General features: G+C 42.4%; 1 protein-coding gene across 2 annotated transcripts in view; it reads left to right on the forward strand.

Moving 5' to 3' along the window:
- The first annotated feature begins 6,060 nt into the window (after positions 1-6,060).
- LOC120229614 (tubulin-specific chaperone cofactor E-like protein) overlaps positions 6,061-14,727 on the forward strand; it is a 164,415-nt gene continuing 155,748 nt past the window's right edge. For both annotated transcript variants that reach the window (XM_039228733.1, XM_039228735.1), the window contains exons 1-3: positions 6,061-6,429; positions 7,520-7,583; positions 10,135-10,189. The gene's annotated coding sequence lies outside the window, so the exon portion shown is untranslated. The remainder of the gene's footprint in view (positions 6,430-7,519; positions 7,584-10,134; positions 10,190-14,727) is intronic.

Raw genomic sequence — 14,727 nt, forward strand, 5'->3', positions numbered from 1 at the left:
TAAAAAAAACAATGTAAAAATATCTGATTAATGATTTTCATATTGATGACATGCTGAATTTTTTTAAAATTATTTTTGATATAGAGAGAGACAGAGCATGAGCATGGGAGGGGCAGAGAGAGAGGCAGACACAGAATCAGAAGCAGGCTCCAGGCTCTGAGCTGTAAGCTCAGAGACCGATGCGGGACTTGAATCCACAAATCGTGAGATCATGACCTGAGCTGAAGTCAGACGCTTAACTGACTGAGCCACCCAGGCACCCCAGTTGATGACATGTTGAAATAATATTTTGGATGTGCTGTATTAATAAAATGCATGCTGAATATTAATTTAGCTTTTTAAAGCCCTTTTTAATGTGGCTACCAGAAAATTTTAAATTACATATATGCCTTGAATTGTACTATATTTCTAGGACAGTGCTGATCTAAAGCTAATAAGATTCATTCTTTTTTTTTTTAATTTCTGGGTATATCCCCAACAGAGATGTGTATGTACATACAGTAAAAGTTAAGCACAAGAATGTTTATAGCGGCATTATGCACGATAACAAAAAATTGGAAATAACCCAAATGCCCTTCAACAGTGGAATGGATAAGTAAATGGGGTGTGATTACAATGTGAAATACAATTTAGCAACAAAAACCAGTAAACTATAGTTGTATGCAACCACCTGGATGCCTCTCACAGAGTTAACTGCTAAATCATCTCATTTTATTCCATGTATAAAGCTTAAAAATGGGAAACTAAGCTACAGTATAAGCCAGGATACTAGTTTGGGGAGAATAATAGCTGTAGTGATTGGGAGGAGGCTTTCGGAAACTGGTAATGTTCTGTGACTTGGTAGGCTAATGTTACTTTGGGTTTTGCTTTGACTCATTGGGCTGTACATTTATGTACATTCGTACGTGCAGTAATCTGTATGTTGTTATCTTTCACAATAAAAATAAAACTAAGAGGGGCTAGTGAGGCTTATATCAATTTGTTGCAAGTGCTTTTTTTTTAAATTTTTTTTAATGTTTTTTTATTTATTTCTAGGAGAGAGAGAGACAGCGTGAGCAGGGGAGGGTCAGAGAGAGAGGGAGTCACAGACTGAAACAGGCTCCAGGCTCTGAGCTGGCAGTCAGCACAGAGCCTGACGCGGGGCTGGAACCCACGAACCGCGAGATCATGACCTAAGCGAAAGTCTGACGCTTAACCGACTAAGCCACCCAGGCGCCCCGCAAGTGCTTTTAATAAATGCAAGGTCTTTTTGAAAATTGAGGTCCTCATTGACGGATCCATTTATGTAAATTGCAGAAAAGCAAATGAAGAGTTGTTTTTTAAGACCATATTCTGCCCAGTAAGGAAATCTGGCCATTTTCTAAATAGTTCTAGGTATGACGCTCCAGTTTAAAATAAAAATATCTCTGCCCTTTGCTTGGTCAGTAAGCTTGGCATGGCAGTCCATTTCCTGACAGATATGTCAATAATGTTGACAAAAATAAAATAAAGAATCTCAGAATTGCAGAATTTAAAGGGACATTGAGGTCTAACCTTTTTTTGGGGGGCGGGATTTCTTTGTGAATTCAATGGAATTGAGGGCACTTCCTCTTGAAAATGCATGCATGTACAATGTTTTACATTGTATATGCGTAATGTTTTACACATAAGTTCAGTTGGCCCACCATGGTAGTTTGTCCAATCCAGGTGATTTGGTCGAAAACGCTCTAAAGAAGAAAGAGATCAAGTAACATGGCTGGTTAGTGGAAAAACCAGGACCAATACTGCAGACTCTTAATTTCCACACCAGTCATTATTCTTTCAAGTGAAGCAGTTTTCCTTTCTCCTGTGTACCCACAAAGTATTATATATATATACATGTGATATATATGTATATGTTACTGTTCTCATATATGATTGAATTCTTGTATAATTCTGTCCTTACCCTTTTGATTGCTTGAGAGATGCTTTTAGCTAAGAAGATGACTCCCCTTTTTAAAATAATATACTATAAACTGCTCTGTATCACTGTATTTGAGGATACGCATTGTCTTCCTGACCACACTGTAGGAACCATGCCTTATCTGTCTGTTTCCCCCAAACCACCTTGCTAAGTGCAAGGAATATATCCATTATAAAACCAACGTTTGTTGCATTAAAAGGACATGCAAATATATGACTTCATGATAGAACGATATCCCATAATTACAGTGTTATTATGAGCTTAGATTTTGGTGTGAGACAGGCCTAAATATGAATTCAGCCTCTGCTATTTATTTACTAGCTCTGTGTTCTGGGTATATTACTTGAACAAAGTCTCACTTGGTAAATGTGATGGTACCAAACGGACTTTATCCAATCCCTGTGAGGATTGAGGAAATAATCCAGGTGAAATCTCTTGAGCAGTATCTGGTACATAGATTTTTTTTTTTTTTTTTTTTTTTTACAAATAGTTTATTGTCAAATTAGTTTCCACATAACACCCAGTGCTCATCCCCACAAGTGCCCTCCTCCATGCCCATCTCCCCCCTCCCCCCGACATCCATCAGTCCTCAGTTTGTTTCTCAGCATTCAAGAGTCTCTCATGGTTTGCCTCTCTCCCTTTCCCCCACCATTTCCCCGCTTCTTCTCCCCCTTGTTCCTCCGTTAAGTTCCTCCTAATCCTCCTATACGTGCAAACATATGATATTTGTCCTTCTCTGCCTGACTTATTTCGCTCAGCATAACACCCTCAAGGTCCATCCAGGTTGCTACACATGGCCAGATTTCATTGTTTCTCATTGCCATGTAGTATTCCATGGTATAGATAAACCACATCTTCTTGATCCATTCGTCCATTGATGGACACTTAGGCTCTTTCCAACTGGTACATAGATTTCAGTTAGCTGTGATTGTTGTTAGGACATACTCAACCCTTGAATTAAAGACTCAGGTGGAGAAACAAAGATTTAGATTCTTAGAATTATACTGGTCAACATGTCTACCCAATCCAGGAATTATTCACGGATTGTTCTAACAGATTCTTCTTTTGTTAATGTATCCCCATGACAGGGAACTCATTAGAACCAACTGAAGTAGCTCCAATTCTTCCAAAGTTCTTCCTTACTATTAGGCTGAGTCATACAAAATTGCTGTTTCTAGGTCAAACAATTAAATTATCAACACAGTGTTTAAAAAACCAGGGGGTGTCTGGGTGGCTCAGTCAGTTAAGCGTCTGACTTCAGCTCAGGTCATGATCTCATAGTTCGTGGGTTCGAGCCCTGCATCAGGCTCTGTGCTGACAGCTAGCTCAGAGCCTAGAGCCTGTTTCAGATTCTGTGTCTCCCTCTCTCTCTGACCCTCCCCTGCTCATGCTGTGTCTCTCTCTCTCAGAAATTTTTAAAAAATTAAAATAAAAAAATAAAAAGACCAGAAATTTGTCTTTCTAGACTTGCCTCTCACTTTCATTCAACATCTCCTCTCTCCTTCTACAGGACAATGTTTTAGAGATAATGGAGAATCAATGGGGAACAAGACAGACCTAGCTCCTGCCTTCATTGGGGCTTACATGCTTATTAAGGAATCAATAAAATATACAGTTGTGTATAATTTTCAGATTCGAGGAGCTGGAAGAAGAATGTCTCAAGCAAAGGGCTTAGCTGAGCGAATTCCCACAGAATGTATCACACATGAGGAATTGAAAGTATAGAGCAGCACTCCCAAAAGAATTTTTTGTGATGATAAAAATAATCTGTATTGGTGCTGTCCGATATGATAGCCACTAGTCACCTAAGGTTACTGAGCACTTGAAATGTGGCTAGTGTCATGTCACTCAGGAAATGTGATTTTAACTTAGCTTAATTTGTTTAATGTTTTATTTATTTCTGAGAGACAGAGACAGAGAGAGAGAGAGAGCGTGAGCAAGGGAGGGTCAGAGAAAGAAGGTGACACAGAAACCGAAGCAGGCTCCAGGCTCTGAGCTAGCTGTCAGCACAGAATCCAACGCAGAGCTCGAACCCATGAACTGCGAGATCATGACCGGAGCTGAAGTCGGAAGTCCAACGAACTGAGCCACCCAGTTGCCCCATAATTTAACTTAATTTTAATTAATTTAAATTTAAATAGCCCCATGTGGCTAGCAGCTACCAGGTTGAACAGAGAACATAAAGCAAAAGGGGAAAAAAAGGGGAAAAAGATGAGCCTGGAGAAGTCAGCAGGGTTTCAGACCATAAAAAGCCTTGAGGAGCATGTTAATAAGTGTGATTTTAACCTCAGAAGGATTTTACATTCCAGGGTATAACATGATGAGATAGGAGTTTTAGAAACATAATTTTGGCTGCCTTATGCAGATAGACAGGAGGAGGGTGGAGAAGTTGATCCTGTCTTTACGAGTTGAGGGGAGAGATGGGAACAAAAGCAAAATGACTCAAAGATACCTCAAAGAGACAAAGACATAGATAACTAATCACACCCAGTCAAAGACATCACTCATATATATATTTATAGACATTGTCCACGAATGATCCACATTTCTTGCCTTTTTCTGGTAAGATGCGCACAGGACATCTTAGCCTCCATAGTATTTCTTATGTGTCCCCGGTGATACCTGAGCTCACAAGGAAGTCTATCAACAAAACATCCAGGCACCCACCACCCACTTTGTTCTTCCTCCTCTGTGTATTTATCACTTTGTCCTTCTCCGGTCCTTGCCACTGAGGCTACTTTGAGGTACTCTGAGGACGCTGCTCTGTTCTTTGCAGAAGGAGGAGGAATGTCCCCATCTCAGTAGCCTAGGCCACACTGCTTGGCTCACCCTCCCCTTGGTCCTCAAAGCATTTTCTTTAACCAGCTCTTTTGGGCTCCGCCCCCCACCCCAACCCCAACTTCTCTAAGCTCTACCTATGAGCTAAGACAAAACAAATGAGAGAACTAAGTACCAAGAAGCTGATGCTGATAAGCCAGCACTGGGTCCTCACCCCCAACCCTAGGAACCAATATACATATACATATACACATACACATACATACATATATACATATCACACTCCCTCACCAGCTCCCTGACACACAACACATAAAAGCACACACATGTGTGTAGCACATAGACCTTTGCGACTCCTAGTACATCAGCTGCCATATCCATACAAGGCTGAATTCTCTTCAAGATCAGCCAACACCATCCCTATTCCATGTATGTCCCTGCAGAAGAAATGGACAAAGAAGTGCATGAGTAATCACAGCCCAAGAGCCACAGATAAGATGTATGGAGCTGGAGCAATAACATGTCATAATTTGAAGTGCATGGACTTTTTTAAAATTATTTTTTAAATTTATTTCTAGGAAAGAGGGACAGCGTGAGCAGGAGAGGGTCAGAGAGAGAGGGAGATACAGACTCCGAAATAGGCTCCAGGCTCTGAGCTGGCAGTCAGCACAGAGCCCGACGCGGGGCTCGAACCCACGAACCGCGAGATCATGACCTAAGCGAAAGTCGGACGCTTAACCGACTAAGCCACCCAGGCGCCCCTGAAGTGCATGGACTTTTACTCTGGCGCCAGACTGACCTGGATTCAAACCACTTTTCCTAACTGGGTGGTCTTGGGCAGATCGCTTAACCTGTGTCAACTTCCCAGTTCTACGAAATGCCTACTTTTGCCGACTGTAAACATGAGAAATCGCCTGCGTACAGTGCCTAGAAGGTGCTCAATGAATGGAAACTGGGGTCTTTCCATTGGGTGCTGGGAGCAGTGAAAAGCTCAGGATGTCACAAGCCTTGCAAAGAGGACACAGAATAAAGGCCGGAGTGCTACCACATCCTTATGCAAAAGCATCCTGGGATTTTATTAGATTCCAGCCTTGAACTCGCCTCGTGAGGAACCTGAAGCCAGAGGCAGGAAGTGAGTTCATCAGGGTCACATAAAAACCTGGTGACAGAGCCAGGACAAAATTCCAGGTCAGTCTGGAAAGGTTCAGCGCAGTGCTCCTCTCTGCAAGGCAGCAGCCTCCCAGCTGCCCAGGTTCTGCTCTGACCCGCCCCTACCTCGCTCTGATGTGACAATTTGCTCTTCCTTGGCACCTAGGGTGTCTCCTCAAGAGGGCCAAGAGAAAAAGCAGGTGCAGTGTGTTTGTAGCGACTACCAGGCCGGCACAGACCGCCCTGTCGCCATGGCAACCCGAGCTCGGTAGCGGAGGACCAGCTCCACGGCGCCCCCTCCCATCCACGCAGCGGACGTGACACGTGCGGCAGGGTCACATGTTGTTGTTGGGCCGCGAAAGCTGCTTCCGGGTCAATGCAGGACACTGGGCTCCGGCAGCCAGAGTGGGGGACGAGGTGAAGAGGAGCCGGGCCGGGGCCGGCCGGGACCAGGCCGGAGGCCGAGCGGCGGCGGCGGCGGCGGCGGCGGCCGGGAGGGGGGAGGAGAGGCGCAGCCCGAGGAGCCGCCGCAGCAGCTCCCCCGCCTCCCGGGCTGAGGGGTGAGTGGAGCCCGGGCCCGCCGGCGGTGCCGGCTTCCCGAGGCCCCAGGCGCTCCCCTCCGGGGCCGAGGCGCGGAGGGGCCGTTCCTGCTGGGGCGCAGCGTGGGGAGACGCCGGCAAGAACTGGGAGCTGGACGAGGCCTGCCTGGGCGGGGGAAGGGGGCGGAGGGCTGGGCCACCTGCCCGCGGCTGGAGGGAGGATGGGGCCAGGCCTGGCTGGGGAGGTGCGGGGAAGGCCCTGGGCTGGGAGGAGGCGGAGGGCTGGGAGTGGGGGGGTAGGGGGTGGGGGGGGGGCGGAGGGCGGGGAGTCTGAGTTCCTGGGAGGCCCCCGGCTCCTTACCGTGCCCCAGGGGCGTGGGGGTTGGAACGATGCCCCCAGACTGGTAGGGGATGGAAGACCCTGGGGATGCTGGGGAAATAGGAAACTTTGTCTCCGAACCACTGTATCCCGGGAAAAAAAAAAAAAAAAAAAAGTAGAGGACGTGTCCCCAGGGAGGTTTGGTGGAGGAACGAGCAGGCGGGCATCTCCAGGCCCCTGGGATACTAGGCCTGCCCCTTCTAGGGACTGATGAAAGGACGCGGTAGTTTAATAAGGGCTTTGGGGGGAATCGTTTGGCCCTCAAATTGGGAGACTTTGAGAGTGAGGGAATTGGAGTGAGATGGGGCCTGGGAGGAGGGTACCCGACCCTGGGATCTGGGAGGGGGCCCGTGTAAGGATATATGGGGGAGCTTCGTTCTTTGTTGAGAACGGGGAGTACAGAGTTCTGGGAAGACACTCTGGGAACTGGTGAGGCGAGAAGATGGCATCGTCGCTTCCCTTGGCAGGCACAGTGATCCTGGAAGTTGTAGTTGAGGAAAGTTGGTTGGAAGAGTTGAATGGTTGACAGCCAGCGGAGGAAGGAGGAGGAGCTCTCTGCTGAAGGTTGCTAGGTTACAGGGAGTTTGTAGGCCCCACCTAGGGTTGTTTGGGGAAGTTGGTTTCAGGTCCAGATACTGGCTTAGCTGGGGCTGTCCCCATTCTATTTATGTTGCCCTGGAGCCCTTACATTGGTTTCCAAGAGTCCATTTTGAGGAAAGTGATTCTTTGTAGGTGCTGAGGACTAATGAAAACACTCAGCCTGTGGGTCTTGAGGCATTAGAGCTACATCTGTAGGGTAAGAGCTTTCAAACTTTTTTTTTTTTTTTTACATCATGCCCTCTATTAAGTACTTTTTACATTAGGATCTATTACATACCTGTATATGAATACAGAGTTTCACAGAGCACTGTCTACCCTTATTACATGTGTTACAGTCTGATAATTTCTATTCCCCTTCTGTTCCACTCACTTTCGTGAAAATAAGCTGACCGAAATCCACCAAATTGATTTATGGGTCACAAGCTGCCGCTTGAAGAACACTGTCCCAAGGCACAGTTCTTTGGCTTCAGTTAGTGCCCTCATGTTGTTTGGTTCTGGAGAGCTAGGATGATTATAAGGAGATGGGTTTGGGTAGGTGGATGGGGAGGGGGCAGGGTCAAACTAACCAGGTGCAACTGACTGCTCCATTTGTTTACATGTTTATAACATGTAGCATATTTGATGTTTTGAACCATAATCTTAATCTTTGATAGCTTACTGTGGCCTGATCATTTTATGAAATTTCTGAAGTTAAATGTATGCTTTAGTTTTCTCTGTCCTTCGCTATATCAAACAAAGTAAGAGGCCTAATCCCATTGAATTGATTTATCCCTACAACACACTTAATGTTATAGTGTTGAAAAGATATCCTGGTTTGCTTTTCTGCCATAGTTAAAAAATCTCAAGATGAAACCTGAACTCTTCTTACTTCAATAATATGTGGTATAATAGTTTTACATAATTAAAGGTTGAGGTGCATGGCTTTAGTATGTACTTTAAACTTAAGTCGTAAATCTGAGTTTAACTTTGGATGAGTTAACATCTTAATTCTTCCCATGAAAATGTTTTCACCTGTTTCTAAAATAGATGAGGTCTTCATAGGAAAAGTATCATAATGAACATTGATGAGTATTGGTGAACAGAGAGACCTTCATGTGTTGCTCTGTTTAAAAGTCTTCTTAAAGGTTGTCACCCATTCTGTTGTTACAGGATGATGACTGTCGAATAATATTGCCTGCTTTCAGTAGGTAAATTGAGAGGGTTTGTATTTAAGACCGGTTTATTGGTGTTAATTTTTGTTGAGGATGCCTTCATATTATTTGGAACTTGGAATTCCAAGTCACAGCCATCAGAAAAGAATTGCCCAAATTAAACTTCATCCTTGGGGCCATATTCTTGATGAGAAGCCTTCTGAAAGCATTCTTAATCAGCTTCACACTTTGTGTGTTATAAATTATATCTTGATTGATTGATTGATCATATCTTGGGTACTGGTGAGAGGGTCTATGTTGGCATGTATCAGATATTCCTTACAAACGATCTTTTCATCAGGTAAATATTTGTTTTGAAATCTTGGGCTTTAAAGAATGTTTAAAAGTTTTCTTTCTGTGGTAGTTGGTTGGAACATGAAGGAAGAGTCTCATTAATTTTGTTTTCCTGGGAATCATGTGTACCTGTCAATAAACAGTTGTGGAGAATTTACCCTGAGTGATTGTGTGTGCTTTTTTATAGTTTTCATTTTTCCTCTTGAACCTCAGACTCTTTGGCGTGTCCACCTATAGCAGGCTCCTTTCCCCTTCTAATTTTTGTTTCCAAACTGCTGTGGGTTTGGAAATTAGATGCTTACATTTGTTAAAATTTTGTGTAAAATAGGACTGTGCAGCTCTGAATAATGTTCTTTCAATTATATATGTATATATATTGTATGTATACTAATTTTTTTTTTAGCATATGAACTATGACATGTATTTTGGCCAGTCAGAGGCCTATTTATTGACCTCTTAATTGTGGCCTGTGTTTTAAGTAAGTGAACTCTTTATAGATTTAGTCTAGTCAGCTATATAAGAAGTTCCATCAAGAAACATGAAACTGTCAATGATACGTGAGGACCTCAGGAGTGAAGAAATCAGCCGTGATTGTTGCCTTTTCCCTACATGCAATGAGTCATTAAGAGTTGCCATTCCTCTCCCTTTAAATCTTTTTCATTACCCTCTCCTGACTTTGATTTCCTTGAGATTAGAATGCTAACAGCCTCACTCTTCCCATTGTCTTTTATTCTCATTCTACTTGATCTCACATAGCTTCATCAAAGTACTCTTGCAAAGAACAATGCCCTAATTTATCACTGCTCTCCTCAAAAACCATGAACTTCCTAGTGCCAGCACCGAATAAAGCCTATACTGTTTCGAGTTGACATTGACGGTACTCGGGAGCCTCTACTTTTATCCTGCCACTGTTTTTCCATTCCTAAATGCAGATCCTTTGTTCCTGCCAAGCTGTCTACTCATTGTACTTTCTTGCTTAACATTATTCCTAAAAGTCTGGGAAATGTGTTCTTCATAAATTCCTACTCATCATTTTATTACAGATGACCCTTCTTCCTTGAAGTCTTTCTTGCCTGTATTGTCTGTACTACTTTTCCTACATTGCTTTGTATTATTTGTGTTGGTTTTTTTTTTAACCCCTTTTAGATTATAAATTCAGGAGGCTCAAATATCCTCGAATCTCTAGGATACCTAGCACAGGGTTTATCAGAGTTCATGCACCAAGTGAATCAGAATTGACTGAATTTATGATTAAAATTGCAGGTCTCCGAAAATTCCACACTAGACTTGCTGAATCAGAATCTTGGGACTTGCCTAGGTGAGTTTTCTGTATAGTAAAATTTGAGAATCACGTGATTCTTTATATATATCGAATATACATGTATATATATATTCTTTATATATATAGATATAAAGCATCCAGTTTGATGCTTTATAGTAGGTAACACATTTTTGAGCAAATGATGTAAATGAACTGAATAGATTGGTTTAATTTTTTTTTACATTTATTTATTTTTATTTATTTATAGGAGAGAGAGAGAGAGACAGCGTGAGCAGGGGAGGGTCAGAGAGAGAGGGGGTCACAGATTGAAACAGGTTCCAGGCTCTGAGCTGGCTGTCAGCACAGAGCCCGATGTGGGGCTCGAACCCACGAACTGCGAGATCATGACCTAAGCGAAAGTCGGACGCTTAACCGACTAAGCCACCCAGGCGCCCCGGGATTGGTTTAACTTTAGGGCTTAGCAGTCAGGCAACCTAGATTTGAATTCTGTTGCCTTCACTCACTAGCCATCTGAACATAACTTTGCTTTGGTCTTCCGATCTATAAAATGGCAATAATAATAGTATCATTCATAAGGGAAAGTGAGAACCGAACGAGGTAAGTGTAAAACAACACAGTGCAAGGCAGATAGTAAACTCAATAGATTCTATCTGCTGTGGTCATAATGATCAGCATGGTATCAGTGGTTATGGAAGTAGTGAAACATTTATTTTCCATTTTAGACTAACAGTGGACCTGTATGGTGTTTAAAGTCATAAAGGTGTTTTGCCTTCTCTGGAAGGCTTGGTATCCACTTGGCATGTTAAGTTTTTTTCCCGTTAACCTCCCCTTTGCCTAAAGAAAGATGCAAACTTTTAAACAGAGGGCCTTAGCCCCATATGCCATTCCATCTGGTCCTGCCCGCCCAGCACCATCTTCTAGCCCTGCCACACCCACCCAGCCAACACAGTTTCTCACTTTGACATACTTGGGCCTTGCCACATGCTTTCCCCTTGTTTTTCATCTGGGGATTCCTGTGACTGTCTTAAGACTTGGTTTCATGTGTGGCCAAGCTCGGGGAAGGGAGTCACTCCTTTGGTGTTCTCGGAGTGCTTTTCCCCGCCTTACACCTACCTTTGTGTACATTTGACTTCTTTTGGAGGGGACGGATGGAGTCCTGACATGTGTTCCAGAGGCATCGTGTGTAGTTAGCCCACCTGTGCCAGAGGCGAAGACTGTTTGGAGGTATTTGACTCTTCTGAGCTGTCCCATTTGTCTGGACTTTCCTATTCTCGGCATCCATAATCATGACGATGGTCTGTTGACCACTTACTACATGCCAGACACAACCAGATGCTTTAAAAACTTCGATTTAATCCTCACAGTGACTCTAATGACCACAGAACAGCTATTAATATTTCCATTTTACAAATGAGAAAGCATAAGGAGGTAAGTAACTTGTGCAAATTCCAGTGCTGATTCATAATTGAACTCAGGCCGAACTGAAGCCCCATGCTCTTGATCACAGTGCTCTTCTAGACACAGATGTAAGCAAGATGACACACTTCCAAAACTGGCTGTGTGAAACTTCTAATAATTCATTAATGGGCCTTAGGAATGTGATCTGTTACTAGCACTGTTAAGAAAAGGATTATTTATTTTATTTTAAAAAATCTTTTAATGTTTATTTTTGAGGGAGAGAGAGAGAGAGCACAAGCAGGGGAGGTGCAGAAAGAGAGGGAGACACAGAATCCAAAGCAGGCTCCAGGCTCCAAGCTGTCAGCACAGAGCCCAACACGGGGCTTGAACCTATGAACCATGAGCCAAAGTCGGACACTTAACCAACTGAGCCACCCAGGTGCCCCAAGAAAAGGATTATTCAAAGTTCTTCTGAGGTTAATGCTTTTCTAGTGATTTTCAAAATTTCTTTTGATTCTGTCATACTCATCCCTGGTATACTTGATTTTCATTTCATTGCTAGAAGATATTACATCGTGTTTAATCAAAATAAAATTCACTTTTTCATTCATTCAACAAATACCTGTTGCCCTGTGCCAGGTACTCCTCTGCATAACACTGAGCCAGACTGGCAAATCTCAACTTTTGTGGGACTTAGGAGAGGGGCTTAAGCACTAAATTAGCATGTAGTAATAAGTGTTATAAAGAATGGAAGAGGCTGAAGTAGTAAGTGATTAATGGCAGCAATGGTCTATTTTTGATGGGTTGGTCAGAGGCAGCTCATGGAGAAGGTAACATTTGTGTTTAAATTTGTTTGAGGCTTGGATGCCGAGATGAAGCCAGCAAAGCCAAGAGCCAGGTAAAAGGCGTTCCTGTGAATGCCTTAAGAAGGAATCAGCTGGGCAGTTCTGAGAAGCAGAAAGCCAGGCTGGCTGAAACCTAGTGGGTGGGAGGAGGTATGGTGAGCAAGGTGAGCAGAGAACAGATTAAAGGAAGCCCTGAAGACCATGATAAAGAGATTGGATTTGCCTTTGGAGAATTTAAGGGACATGATTTGACTTAAATTTTGAAAAGATGGCTTGGCTTCCTTGTAGAGAAGGGATTGTATCAGTCGTGGGAGGTCAGGAAGGAAGATATTGCAGCAAGACTAGTGAGTGGTTGATGGAGGCTTAAACCAGAGTAAAGTAATGGAGACAGAAAGAATTGAATGAAATTGGACTCTTTGGACTGTTGAGAGACCTTGCTGATTAATTTCTTGGGAATGTGAGAGGAAGAGAGAAATAGAGCTCCAGAGGTGGGGGCTGGTGGAGGAAGAGCAAGTTAGGAAAGAACTGAGAGTTCTGTTTTTGCCCCCTGTGTGCCCCTCTCCGATGATACATCCCTCCCCCCAAGGATGCCCCAACCCTGAATTTTGTGTTTGTTATTTTTTAATTTCTTGACCGTTTTTATTTCATAATTATGTGACCCTAAACAATACAATTAATTCCATGGTTTTGAATTTTGTAGAAGTGGAATTTACTGTAAATATTTTTATAATTATCTATCCTTTCAACAGAGTTTTTTGGCTTTGTTTTGTTTTGTTTTAAATATAAGTTTCCGGTATACAGCTTTGTAGTTTTCATCTGCATTCACTACAGAGTGGTCACTACCATGAGTCTAGTTACCATCCATCACAAATCAGTTGACCCCCTTCACTCATCCCTCCCAACCCCTCTCAGGTAAACACAATCCTCTGTATCTATAAATTTATTTTTGTTTTGTTTTCTTTTTTAGATTCCACATTTGAGTGAAATCATACAGTGTTTGGTTTATTTCACTTAACGTAATACCCTTAAGTCTATTCATGTTCTCGCAGATGACAAGACTTCATTCTTTTTTATGCTAAATAGTATTCCATTGTATACATAATACCACATCTTTATCCATTTATCTGTCGATGGACACTTAGGTAGTTCCCACATACTGGCTATAGAAAATAATGCTGCACTGAGCATAAGGGTACATATATTTTCAAATTAGTGTATTTGTATTCTTTGGATAAATACCCAAAAGTGGGATCACTGAATCATATGGTGGTCCTTTTCTTAATATTTTGAGGAACCTCCAGACTGTTTTCCATGTGGCTGCAATAATTTACAATCCCACCAACAGTGTATGAGGGCTCCTTTCTCTCCACATCCTCTTCAACACTTGTTTCTTTTCCTTTTGAGATAATAGTCATTCTAACAGGTGTTAAATGATATCTCATTGTGGTTTTGATTTGTTTACATTTCTCTAATAGTAATGATGAGCATTCATGTGCCTGTTGGCCATATGGTATGTCTTCTTTGGAGAAATGTTTATTTACTCTTCTGCCCGTTTTTTGATCGGGTTATTGGATTTTTTGTTGTTGTTGAGTTGTGTGAATTCTTTGAATATTTTGGGTATTAATCCGTCGTCATATGTGTGTTTGCAAATATCTTCTCTCATTCAGGAGCTTGCCTTTTCGTTTTGATGATGAGTTCCTTGACTGTGCATAAGCTTTTTAGTTTGACATAGTCCCATTTGCTTATTTTTCCTTTTGTTTCCCTTGCCTTTGGAGTCAGATCCACAAAGACATCGCTAAGACTAAGTCAGGGAGCTTACCATCTATGTTTTCTTCTAGGCATTTTGTGGTTTCAGGGCTTACAATCAAACCTTTAATCCATTTTGAATAATAAGATAGTGATATAGTTTCTTGCTTTTGCATGTAGCTGTCCAGTTTTCCCAGCACCATTTATTGAGGGCTGTCCTCTGTTGTTTGCTTCTTTGTCATGGATTAATTGTCCTTGTATGTGTGAGTTTATTTCTGGTCTCTCAGTTCTGTCCCACTGATCTGTGTATCTGTTTTTGTACCAAATTCAAATTATTTTTTAAAAATTGAAGTATAATTAACATACAGTGTTATGGTAGTTTCACATGTACAACATAATGATTCTACAATTCTGTACATTTCTCAGTGCCCATAAGGATAAGTGTACTCTTAATCCCCTTTATCTCTACCATACTGTTTTGATCTCTGTAGCTTTGTAATCTAGTTTGAAATCAGGTAGCATGCTATTTCCAGCTTTCTTCTTCTTTCTCAAGGTTGCTTTGGCTATTGCAGGTTTTTTGTAGTT

The sequence above is a fragment of the Hyaena hyaena genome, unplaced genomic scaffold (assembly GCF_003009895.1).
Source record: "Hyaena hyaena isolate Hyena2069 unplaced genomic scaffold, ASM300989v1 scaffold_34, whole genome shotgun sequence".
NCBI lineage: Eukaryota > Metazoa > Chordata > Mammalia > Carnivora > Hyaenidae > Hyaena > Hyaena hyaena.